The following is a 13,706-nucleotide window of genomic DNA, read 5'->3' on the forward strand; positions in this document are numbered from 1 at the left end:
CCAACAGGACAATGCACGTCCGCATGTATCCCGTGCCACCCAACGTGCTCTAGAAGGTGTAAGTCAACTACCCTGGCCAGCAAGATCTCCGGATCTGTCCCCCATTGACCATGTTTGGGACTGGATGAAGCGTCGTCACACGCGGTCTGCACGTCCAGCACGAACGCTGGTCCAACTGATGCGCCAGGTGGAAATGGCATGGCAAGCCGTTCCACAGGACTACATCCAGCATCTCTACGATCGTCTCCATGGGAGAATAGCAGCCTGCATTGCTGCGAAAGGTGGATATTCACTGTACTAGTGCCGACATTGTGCATGCTCTGTTGCCTGTGTCTATGTGCCTGTGGTTCTGTCAGTGTGATCATGTGATGTATCTGACCCCAGGAATGTGTCAATAAAGTTTCCCCTTCCTGGGACAATGAATTCACGGTGTTCTTATTTCAATTTCCAGGAGTGTATTTACCACATTTTTACGTATTCAACATTTCAATCTCTGCAGGGTTATGACATAAGTTTGTAATGCATAAAGTAGTTATTGGTGTAGCAAAATGTATTAACTGGATATTAAGTTTTATGAACTAGAATTTTTCTGTTTATTCACCTACTATATCAAAGGATCAGTCAGTACGCACCTTGCTGAAATGCAGTATGCGCTACAGACTCATGTTTTCAGCTCTCCCCAGGCTTAAATCTTTATGTGCAATCATAAAAATATAGTAAATATATTTACCTGCTTTGATTTTTATCATATACAATAAAAGTTCTGTATTCAGTATCTCTACACACTTGTGCAATAGATTTGACAATTCATTTTACTCAAAGTCATAACATACATACAAAAATTGTTGAGTTGATCACACACTACCGTTTTCTTCCCATCACTAACTGTGCTAGAAAAAAAGGATTTATTTCCTGATATAGGTGCCATGGACACCTCTTTCTCTTCCTGTAACGATTTACGTTTATCACCTTAAGTATTCCTTAGAAAATTTCTCTGATTGGGATTTCACGATTTTTTGAGGTTTCCTTGATGTTTCGATCCCATTTACGTCTGACTTATCCACTCTTGCCTCTTAAAGAAAAATATACAGCACAAATTTAGGTTTTTTTGTTATCTGTTTTGTATGACACAAGACGAAATTTTCTTTGAGTCATACAATCACTATGTAACACTGATGTAGTCTAACATTCCCAGTGGTAGTGTTTAAGGTAGACACCGTCACACCTACAATATAGAGATTACTATGCACTTTATCTAAACAAAAGTAATATTATTTACTCAGAGATAAACACAACAGTCAAAAGTTAGGTTCACACACCGAAAAACTCACGAGTAACAGATAACTCGGTGCCTCTGAAAAACGATTCAAAATCTTGTGAGCAGTGATGGTCCTCAATAGTTCATACTACAGTGGTGCAACATCTGCTGTCGCTAGAGTTTAGAAACAGCTGTTGTCAGATACTGTCTGCTATCCAATACTGCTCTCCCTTGCCATATATTTGGCATTTTGGTGGAAAAATACTTACCAGTTTTTGATCACTTTCAGTGCATATTAATCATATTTAGGTATAACTGACGGTGGAGTATATCAGTGCAGCTTACAGAGCAGTAAAATTTATATTCACACACAAAATATTTTATGATGGAAAGCGCTAGAGTTGATAGCATAAACCGAACTTACCTAGTTTAAACAACAATAGCTGTCAAATGTGTCCAGATATTTGAAGCATCATGGGAGGCCAGATGAGCCATACCATCACAGAGCGATTGGACAACAGGTGCTCGTACCAGGAGTCATGAGATCACATGTGTTAGTGAATATTTCTTCTATACCCGCTTTGGAGCAAAAACCATTGCTTCACTCACATACCATGAGAGTGCAGAAATTTTCACAGTACCATGTACTTCCACTTTTTACTGTATATGTGGTGAATCAACTATATTTCACCTTTCTCCTTATCCCAATACACATATCATTCATACAAAATTTGCCTGAGAATAGAAAGGATACAAGGTAACACAATTAGGTGGAACAGCATATAAATTTCGTCATGTGAATAGCAGCATAGTGAGCAAATCTTCATGCTGAAATTTAAAAATTAGAGAAATAAGAACACGTCTAATGCTGGAAGTATGAAAGTAGACACCCCCCTCCCTTCGCTAAACACCTAATTGAGCATGAGGATTAAGCATCTATCATGAAATAGGATCTGAAAATTATTATAGTGAAAACATTGTGACGGAAGACTTCTAACGTTATGAGACAATTTTCATATAGAAGGCGAATTTCAATGAAGAAGGAAGAAAATAAATTAGCAAATTAATGCAAGTAAAAATTCACTGATCATGTTAACTACTAAACAATAAAAAATTGCAGTGTAGGACGTAAACTGGTCAGTTAATAACACATTCTATCTCCTCACCACTGAAAATTCCACAAAAGAAATGATGTAACTCCATCCATTAAGTTCCTCCATAGCTTCTGCCATCACACATAAAAAACCACTCACCTATGTAACAAACAAATAAAAATCAAACTGCATAATACATCACAGCACAAACGAAGGAGGACTGAGAAACATTCTGGGACTGTTGACACCAAAATAAACAGTAAAACAGAGGCAAGCAACACACATCTTTAAATAACACATGGTGAAAGTGAAGATTTGAGGTGAATTGTCGACGTCGTGTTGTACACTGGGCAACAAGGCACAATTCCAAGGTGAGACACATGTAATAAAAAGAAATTCTTACTATTATTATTATTATTCTGTTCTTGAAGGTGTGGTCCATGGATCGAAACAAAACGAAAAGCAAGTTTCTATTAGATTCCACCGATGATCGCCTTCATAAAAAAATGGAATAAAACTTTGAAGTCAGAAACGAACAAAAGACACAGACAAAACACCACAGAAACAAATGGAGAATTTTGTTGCATAGTTAACTTCCTTCATTAAATATCACCTCCAGCTGACTAATGACTTCACATGATACTATCCAGCTCCTTTTCAATGTATTTACTAACGAATCTCAGCGTATAGATAAAAATAATTTGTTTTTCTATAGTTGTTCAACAGTAAATTAAAAAGAAAAAAAGGTTTTGGAAAGTCTACGTTTTAATAGAAAAATATTCGTAAAGTTTAGTCATTTGAGAGTTTCTTGTACGTATCATTTCTAATTTTATTGTCTCATTAGTGATTAACCATATTGGCTTCTTCTACAAACAATTGAGCCTTATCTTGTCAACGGAATTCCAGTACTGTACCAGACTTGATACGATTTGATCAGATTACCCTTGGAGACAAGGCAACAAAGCCCTAAGCTCCCAGCGACATGCACAGAAGGTAAGTTTATTGTGCAGGACCACTCCCTGTCATTCAACTGAAGCGAACCAGTACCCTTAAATAGAAGATGACCCTTTACTAGGTCTCCACCAGCCACAGTTCTTTGAGGAACTGCTGAACGAAAAATCTTCTGGCTTGCAGTAATTCACATTGCATGGTTAAATGCTGTGCAGTTTCATCCCTGTACAACATGATCTACGGTTAGTGGCTTGTTTCTTTATTCTAGTCGTGTAAGAACGTTTCTTGAAGTTACCATGGCCAGTCACCAAGTAACCATGCCTTTGACATGCCTCCTGTTGGAACTCAGGATTACATAGTCCCCTTCCCGAGAGAGACTGAGTTCTGTAGTCTAAGGCTGTGCCCACGCTCTTGTGCCAATCAAGTGCATATGTCTCTGACTGCCAATAAACCACACTACAACCTGAACATAGTCGTAGTTGCCTATTCCACTGCTTCACACTTTCTAAGTTAAACTGAAATGTTTATTGAAGCAGCTGGAAGTTACAATATAATCAGCTGGATTTTCGCCCACAAATACTATATTTCATGATGTTATCGTGGGATTCCAGATATCGTAAAGATTTTCAGTTCTTTTCACTTTTTAACTCGTATACAAAACAAAGGTATAATAGGGTAGTGCCCAGCATGGTGTCCAACCCAGTAGTGTGTGTAATGTTAAATCCGCCTGCTATGCCTAAACAATCGTAGTCCTAAATTTATGATACGGCTTCTTACAGAAGTCTTGGCAGTAAGACCCTAGTTTTCTTCCACATGGCCTCCATGTACACATGACAGTACCTTTTGTCTTGGTACACATTTACTTTATCTAAGGTGTCCACGTTACCTTCGCATTCATGGTTATCCCTATATGTTACATTATCCCCTCTGCTACTAGAATTTCGTTCAATAGCTTAAGGTTACAGTACATCTCCACAATATGATTTCCTGTAACGGTACTATAAGAGATTCTGTTTCTTACACAAGTTTTACCCAGTTTTATGAGCACATTGCGCCAGATTTAGGATGGTATTTACAAATTTGCCTATTATTTCAGTAAATAGTCTATATGTCCTTGGCGAAAGTTACCTTTAGGATTTAACTCTGTAATGGGCTCATGTATCGGTAAGTTCAACTACTGTGGTCACCCTGTAATCATGTTAATCATCTTTTTGTCATCCATCATGGTGGTATCTATTTGTTGGTTACTGAGAATGGTTTTACTGCACCTATATGTATTAGTCTGTGTCAGAAAATTGTAAAGAACTTTAGTGAAAGTTAAGAATAGTACCTCAAAATGTCAAAAATACTGATGCTTTTTGCAACGAGAAAGTGCAGTGTTCATTCAAGCCATAAAACTGCTAGATTACTATTTGCCTGCACCATTGTGCTAAATTGCACTTTAAAATTACTCTAAGATTCGGAACAAGAGAAAAACTTTATGAATCACAGAGGCTCACTCACTCCTGACTGCATACATTCTACAGATAAAATACCAACTTCACCCCAAAAGACCACTGGCTTGAACCCCACACCCATGATCTTGACACACCAAAAAGCAGCTCCATGAAACTGAATTGCATTCTGGTCGTTCAGCCAATGAACTTCATGGTGCATGTTTCAGACCTTTTGCTGCTTGCACTAACAAGTGTGCTGTGTTAGGCATTGCAGAGGTCTGTTCAGATTATAATGGTTGATGTTTTATAATAACTGCAGCTGACAAAAGCAATGCAATTTCTACATCAATCACTAAAATTACTGCACCAAGAAGAAACAAAAGCAAAATAGTATTCGAGTTGAACTTTTTAGCCCAAATACACATTCAAACAGTGATTTTTCCTTCATCATTACTTAATTATTTGGTTGAAAGTAATATAACAATTATTGTACTATAAGTGTAATGACATGCAATTAAAATTGTTTTTCTTGCTTGGTAGTCAAGCATTTTGATTGGATGACAAATCTACTATTTGTACCAGAGAGTTGGAGGTGTGTCATGAAGGACAATATCAGTGGATAAATTTGCTAATATTAGCTCTCTCACTCGCCAAATTTTGAATAGAAAAATGAATGCAGGAGCTCCTAATAATCTAGTATTGAACTTTGTTCTTGAGGTAAATACCTTAATTCCTGTTGGTAAGGCAATAATTTATTGGTGAGTTGTGAAGTGTGGCCATGTATTTACATCCATTCCTACAGCAAAGGTGTGGTGTGCTCACGCAGAGAATCCTGTTTATTCAGATCATAAGATAGCATGACTTATTCTTGTTGGTCCAAATGGTTCTTCTTTTTTCAGTTTCTTGATCTGCTACATGCAAAACTGAAATGTAAATTTTCAGACAACTAAAGACTCTAAATGAATGTTGGCATACAGTAAGATTTCCTGCTACTGCAGGGTCAAAGAAAGATGTTTCTAAGTTTCAGCATGTCTAAAATATAGTATTAGCATATCCTGAAATTAGACGTTCAATATTTATTCACAGTATAGTGTGGTGAGAGAAAATTGTGTCAGTTTTCATCCATTCATTGCCCATCTTCAGATGTCATTAATCTTCAACGCTATACAGTGAGAATTATGGGCAAATATCTGGTAGTACTGACCACATAAGCGTTTTCTAAATTATAGTATTTCCTGTAGATTGTAGTGGAACATTCATTACACTAAAAAATACAACAGTCTATTACTTAATATAAGCATCAAATTTGGTGTCATAAAATTGTACATTCTTTGTGTCTTCCTGTTTTTTACTTTTTGGTTATTTGAGAGTGTGCAGAATTGTATTAAATATGTTATTAATTTTAATGTTTGTCAGTATGTTCACCTGTTATTTAAAGAATCAGTCAACTGGCCTCTTGCAAAAATGCAGTGCTCAATGTAGAATCATGTATTCAGACTTAAGTCTTTATGTGTTTTCTTAGAAATAGAGTAAACGTATTTACCTGTTTTAATTTTTGTTCTTTTGAACTAATGGTTTACTTTTAGTAGTTTTTCGGACTTGTATAGTAGAATTAACACCTCATTATTCTCATAGACATAACATGGTTATCTAAATTGTTGACATGATCGTACAGTACTGTTACTGTTTATCAGTAAGTGTACTAAAAAAACGCATTAGATCCTAATACAGGTGTCATTGGGCCACTTTTTCTCTCCATAATGTTTTATGTCTATCACCTAAGGTACTTCTAGGAACTAAATATCCATCACTTGTTTCCCTGATTATCATTTCTAGATCTCTGACTTTTCCTATGGTTTCACTGATATTGTTTTCATCCTGTTTTTGTTTGATGTATCCCATGTACATCTGACTTGCCCATCTTTCCCTGTTAAACAGAAAGGTACTGCACAAATTTAAGTTTTTAAGCTATCCATTTAGCCTGGTACAATGTGAAATCGTCTCTTTGTGATACAATCAGTATGTAATTACGTGAGATAGACATCGTCACAGCGTACGACGTAGAGAAGAATAAGTGTTGTACATAAAAACTATTATTACTTACTCAGAAACAAAGCAGAACATTTAAAAGTGAGGTTCGTACACCAAAAAACTTAACAGTAATAAATAATTTGTTGGCCCTCACAAACGATTCAAAATCTTGTAAGCAGTCATGGTCCGTAGTTGACACTGAAGTGGTGCAACATGCACTGTAGCTAGAACTAGAGTTTAGAAACAGCCGTTGTCCAATACCAACTGCTGTATTTTACTATCCCATATTTTTCACTTTTTGATATAAAATTACATCCCAAATATTGACTGTTTTCAGTGCACATTATTCATATTAAATATTATAGTTATAACTGTCTGCAGATGTATATCGATGCAGTTTACACAGGAGATAAATTCATATTTACCTATCATCGACTTTGTGATAAAGAAACTTTAGAGTTTGATAGTATAAACTAGACTCACCACGTTTAAACAGCAGTAGCTGTCAAATGTGTCTGGATATTTGAAGCACCATAGGAGTTCAAATGGACCATGTCATCACAGAGCGTTTGGCCAGTCAGCAGACGTAAACAGTGTCCTGACGCTATAGATGGTAGTGAATACTGTATCTATACTCGCGGTGGAATAAAAGCCACCATTTTGACACACATCATGCGAGAGTCGAAATTTTCAAGATTCCATCTACTTCCACTCATAATTGGATATGAGGTAAATCAACCATGTTTCTCCTAATACTATTACATTTATGAGTCATACAGAATTCACCTAGGAGTACAAAGTACACAAGAATACATGGAATAATACATAAATTTCGCCAATAGCACAGAGAGAAACTATTCACACTTGTATTTAAAAATTGGAGACAGAAAACACACCCAAAAGCCAGAAGTATGAAAACAATCACCCCACCTTCACTAAACACATAATCAAGCATAGGCTTTAACCATCTAACACGAAACAGGATCTGAAAATTATTATAACAAAAACTGCAGCGGTAAGCTCTTAACATCACAAGACAATTTTTGCAAACAAGAAGCCCTCGAAATGTGGAGGATAGTAATAAATAGGCAAATTAATATGACTACCAAATCACAGATCATGTCAGCCATTAAAACAGTAACAGAACGCGATGTAGAACGAAACTTGATCAATTAACAATTTATTCAGTCTGCCACCACTGATACTTCGATAAAAATAATGCAATTCCATCCACTCCAATTCTTCCTTCACACATGCACTACATAGCACACAAAGTAATATGAAACTGCATATGCACAGCACAAGACAAACCACTGTAAAACACACAGCTATGGTTGGCAGCACTACAATAAAACAAAGGCAAAGGACACACATCTTTGAAATTATACCTAGTGAAAGTGTTTGTTTGAGCAGAACTATCGACATCTTGGTGTTTGGAGGACAAAAATTTCAGGGTGAGACGTATGTGATTACAAGATGTTATTAGCGTTATCATTTTTAACATTCTTCTTCTTCTTCATATTATTATAATTTTTGCTATTATTATTATTGTTTTTTTGAAGACATGGTCAATCTATGCAAACTAAAAAAACTGGTTTCTAATAGCTTCCACCGACAGTCTCCCAAGGATAATAAAAGTTTCAAGTCAAAAAGGAACCCAAGAAACACACAAAAATACCATGGGAATAATTCGATAATTTTGTCACATAGTCAACTCTGTTCATCAGTTACCACCTACATCTGAGTAATGACTTCACATCATACAATCTGGTCACAAAGTGTATTTTCTGAGGACTCTCAGTGTATAGATAGAAATAATTTGTTCCTCTGTCGTTGTTCATCAGTGAGGCTACCCATCATTGAAAAGGAAGACAAGGATTTGGAAGGTTTACATTTTACTTCAAAACTGTTCATAATATTTAATCAAATGGGGCTTCCTTCTAGGTAGCAGTTTCAGTTTTATTCTCTCATTATTAGTTATTTATTATTGTATATCACAGTCAACTGCTCCTTATCTCCTAGATGGAATTCTAGTACTGTGTAAGAAATGATTTGATTTAACAAGGGATACAAGACAACAGCGGCCATAGTCTCCTAGTGGCTGCAACAATACTAAGTTCATTGTGATGTTTCTATCCTTGTCATTCTACTATAGCTACTCGGTAGATACTAGGGCCCCTTTAAAAGGTGTCATTCAACAACAGTTTCTTCAAGAATTAGGGAAGCAAACATTTTAAGCCGTTTAGCCTTCAGTGTTTCGCATTGTTTTGTACCCTGTAACACAGTCTATACTTAGGTGTTCTCCCCTATTTCCATCGTGTACAGATTTTTCCTTATGTCCCCATGTCCAGTCATCGAACTTCCTATGACTTCAATGTGAGTATTATTCAAACACAGAACACATTTATACAGGTCCTCCTAGTAGATGTAAGGGCACTTTTCATCTTGGAACTCATTTTCTTTGTGTCAGATGCACATTTGTTTTGCATTCATGGTTGCCCCTAGATATCTCACTACTTCGTAATCCCCTCTACAGCTAGAATGTCATCGAAATGGTTACAATCACACATTTTGTCCTGAATATGCTTACCCCAGACCTTATCCTGTATATTCTTACTGATGAACACTACTATGGGAGTATTCCTGTGACTAAACCTAAGATCCTGATCCTACACCAGTTTTCCATAATCTTCAGAACATTTTGTGCACGTATATTAATGGTACTCATAAACTGGCTTCTTCGTAAATCACTAAGTAACACGTCCAGCTACGTAGATGGGAGACTCTTAATTACGTCCTCCTCCCCAAAGGCCACTGACTTGATCCCTACACCCAGCCTATCAGCTACTGATTTCACGAGCTCTAAATCAGCTCCATGAAACTGAGTTGCATTCTGGCATTTCATCAAATTAACTTCAAGGAGCTTATTATGTGTAGTTTCATTGGCCATTTCCTGCTTCTACTAACAATTGTCCTCTGCAAAATGCTGCTTCAATGTGTTCAGATACTAATCTTGCATGTTATTACAACAAATTAATGCAATTTATACAACAAAATTAAGAATATTTCTGCAGATAAGAAAAATCAAATTTGAAATGGTATTTTAGCTGAACTTTTAAGGTCAAATCCTCAGACAGTGATCCATTATCTTGACCATTAATTATTTAATAGAATGATCACAAATAACATAACAAAAGAAGAGTAGTGAAATGCGACTGAAATTGATATTTTTGATTGGTAATCAAGCATTTTGATTGCAAGTCAAACGTACTATTTATCCTAGAAAGAGGGAAGTACACAACATCATAGAGTGTGTCATGAAGAACAATATCAATAGCTGAATTTCCTAATGTTAGCTACATTAATCCACAGATTTTAAACAGGAAATGGAACCCAAGTAGGCGCAGTAATCTAGGAATAAACTTCAATTTTTTCTTGATCTAAATACCGTAATTCCTTTTGGTAAGACAATAATTTATTGTTGTTGGTGTGAAGTATCCTCATGTATTTACAATCTTACCTACCATACCATAAATATTTGGTGTGTTCAATCACCAAGTCCCTTTTTATCCTGTTTCTATCATGGGTTATTCTTATTGTTGCAAGTGTTTTTCCTTTTTTCAACTTCTTAATGTGGAATTTATACAATTAAAATGCCAAGTTCCAAATGACAAGAGAATAAAAATAAAAGTTTGTATAGAACAGGAGAACCTGATCCTTTAAGTTCAAAGCATGGTGTGTCCTAGTTTTGGTATATTGACAGTGTATTAGTATTAGCATGTGCTAGAACTGGAAGTTCAAAAATTAATTCCCAAGATAGAGTGATGAAATAAAGTCGTGTTAGGCTTTAGCCACACATTGGCCATCTTCAGAGGCTGTATTATAGTTATGTGGATGTATACTGATGCAGCTTACAGAGCAGACAAATTTATATTTACAAATAAACTACTTTTTGGAAAACACGTTGGAATCTGATAGCATGAACACAACTCACCTATTTTAAACAGTAGTTACTGTCAAATAGATTTGGGTATTTGGAGTACCGCAGGAAGACAGATGGACCATATCATCACAGAGCGATCGTCCAATCAGCACACTGATGCAATGATGTCACAGGGAGCAGTGAATACAGTGTCTATTCACATGTCAGAGTATCAGCCATTACTGTACACCCATACCATGGGAGTGGTGGAATTTTGAGAGTGCTGTGTACTTCCAGTGATCGTTGTACATGATGCGAGTGAGCTATATTTCACCTGTTTTGTAAACCAAATGAGTCATACAGAATTCACGTCATAGTACAAAGAACCAAAGCATTGTACATGACGTGAGTGAACTATATTTCACCTGTTTTGTAAACCAAATGAGTCATATAGAATTTACCTCATAGTACAGAGAACTAATGTAATTATTTTTAGCTGGGTTGTCACTAGTAACAGGTGTCATGACGTCATAGGTACCAGTGAATACTGGGTCTGTACTCGCTTTGGAGCAAAAGCAGTGGTTGCTCACACATATCATATGAGTGCCGAAAATTTCAGACTGCCATGTACTTGCACTTGTTATGGTTTACAGGTTGATTCAAATATATTTCGCCTATCTCCTTCTCCCAATACATTTATCAGTCATACATAATTCATGGCAGAATACATAGGACACAAGTAACACCATTAGGCAGAATAGTATATAGATTTCGCTTTGTGTATCATACTTTAGCGAGAAACTATTCACACTGGAACTTTAAACTTGGAGATAAAAACAACATCAAAAACTGGAAGTATGAAAATAGTCACTCCATGTTCGGTAAACACTTAACTGAGCATAGGGATTAACTATCAAACTTGAAGCAGGACCTGCAAATTGTTACAACGAAAAATTTGAATAGAAAACTCCTAACACTACGACACAATTTTCACATACAAGAAAGAAGAAAGTAAATAATTGAGCAAATTGATGTAAGTAACTGTTCACTGATCATGTTAGCCACTAACAATAACAAAATACGATGTGCAACGTAACTTGATCAAGTAATAACTTCCTCAGTCTCCCCAACACTGATACTTCCATAAGAAGTAATAAACATAAATCACTCACCTACATAACAAAACATGAATATACAACTGCATACACACACCACAATACAAACAGAAGGTGGCTGAGAAATAGACAGCGATAACTGGCAGCACTATAAACGAAACAACAGAGGCAGACATCAAGTCTTTAAATAACACGCAACAATAGTCAAAGGTTTGAGGTGAATTGTTGAGAACTTGGTGCATGCTGGACATTGAGGTACAATTCCAGGTCGAGACATTACGTGCTAACAAGATATCATCATTGTTATTATTAGAATTTTAAGCATGGCTGCAGCAACAGGTGTCACTGGTCACACACACCACATCTAATATGGGTATTATTTTGTGTAGGACAAAACCATAAAGCTGTTTTTACGACTGTCATTTCTAATTATGAGTAAGCCTATTGGCGGCACATCATGATCAGCACGTAAAACCTCATAAGACTTCTGAAGGAGGTCCATTTATATGAGCTGAAACCTAGGTTAAGAGCTTTTGATTACTACTTTCCGCAACTGATGGTTGTTTTATTTCCAGTTATTAGGACACAGGCAACATATGGATCAGAGCGCCTAACACTGAATAGCGAAGTCGAATTAAGAGAACTAGAAAAAAAGAGAGAAAAATACTAAGAAAAATTCTAGGTCCTGAGAAGAACAATGAAAATAGGTCGATTAAAAGGGGAAATGAAGATTTATGCAGAAATAAAGAAAAGATCACAGATACAATGGGGAAGAGATGCCTAAAATTTTATGCACAATTAAAAAGAATGGAAGAATTAAAAAGAATGGAAGAAACATGGATTACAAAGAAAATTTTTAATTATGTTAGTAATCTGAAAACAACCTGTAGGATGGATAGAAGCAGTAAAAAAAGTTGCCAACGAAATAGGTGTTACAGAAGAAATAATACATGACAAGAATCACTTCTGGCTAGTGAAAGAAAACGTAGACTATGAAGAAGGTGAGCCAAAACCTCGATCCAAGAGAGTGTGGCCAGATGAACAGAGACGAGCAGTTGGAGAGAAAATGAAGAAGTACTGGGAAGAAAGGAAGAAAAAGAAACACCATAAGTCTTAAGTTCTACGCTTTCCATAGCTGGCCAAATTCATAAATAAAAATATTATTATTATTCTCTTCTTGAAGATGTGATCTATGTATGCAAACTATATCACAAGCTGGTTTTTAGTAACTGCCACCGATAATTGCGTCCATAAAAAGGGAATAACAGTTGAACTAAAAAAGGATAAAAAACACAACCAAAAATACCATGCAAACAAGAGTATAATTCTGTTGCATAGTCAACTTTTTTTGTTAAATACCACCTCCTGCTGATTAATTGCCTCACATCATGAAATTGAGCCCCTTATTAATGTACTTGCTTCCAGTGTATACATAGAAATAATTTGTTCTTGTATATTTGTTCATCAGTGAAGGTTTAGATCATTAAAAAGAAACTCGAGGATTCGAAGAGTTTAAGTTTTAGTACAAAAGTATTCGCAAAGTTTAATCGACTGAGAGTTTCTTCGATATACCACTTTTAATCTTAGTGTCTCCTTAGAGGATAATTGTATTGACTTCTACAAACAATTGCTACTGATCTTATCGAGGATATTCCAATCCTGTATCACATGTGGTTTGATTTGATTTAATTACACATGGAGAAAAGGAAACGGTGGCCTTTGCCTCCCATTGCATGCTCAGAAACTACGTTTGTTGTGTAGTGCATCTCCCTATAATACAAGTAAAGCCTTAGATGGTAGATAGGTATTTACTAGGTCTCTGTCAGCTTCTATTCTTTGAGGAACTAGCGACACAAAAATTGTATGTCCTTCAGCTCCAATGCTTTGCATTGCATTATT

The sequence above is a fragment of the Schistocerca nitens genome, chromosome 10, assembly GCF_023898315.1.
Source record: "Schistocerca nitens isolate TAMUIC-IGC-003100 chromosome 10, iqSchNite1.1, whole genome shotgun sequence".
Classification (NCBI taxonomy): domain Eukaryota; kingdom Metazoa; phylum Arthropoda; class Insecta; order Orthoptera; family Acrididae; genus Schistocerca; species Schistocerca nitens.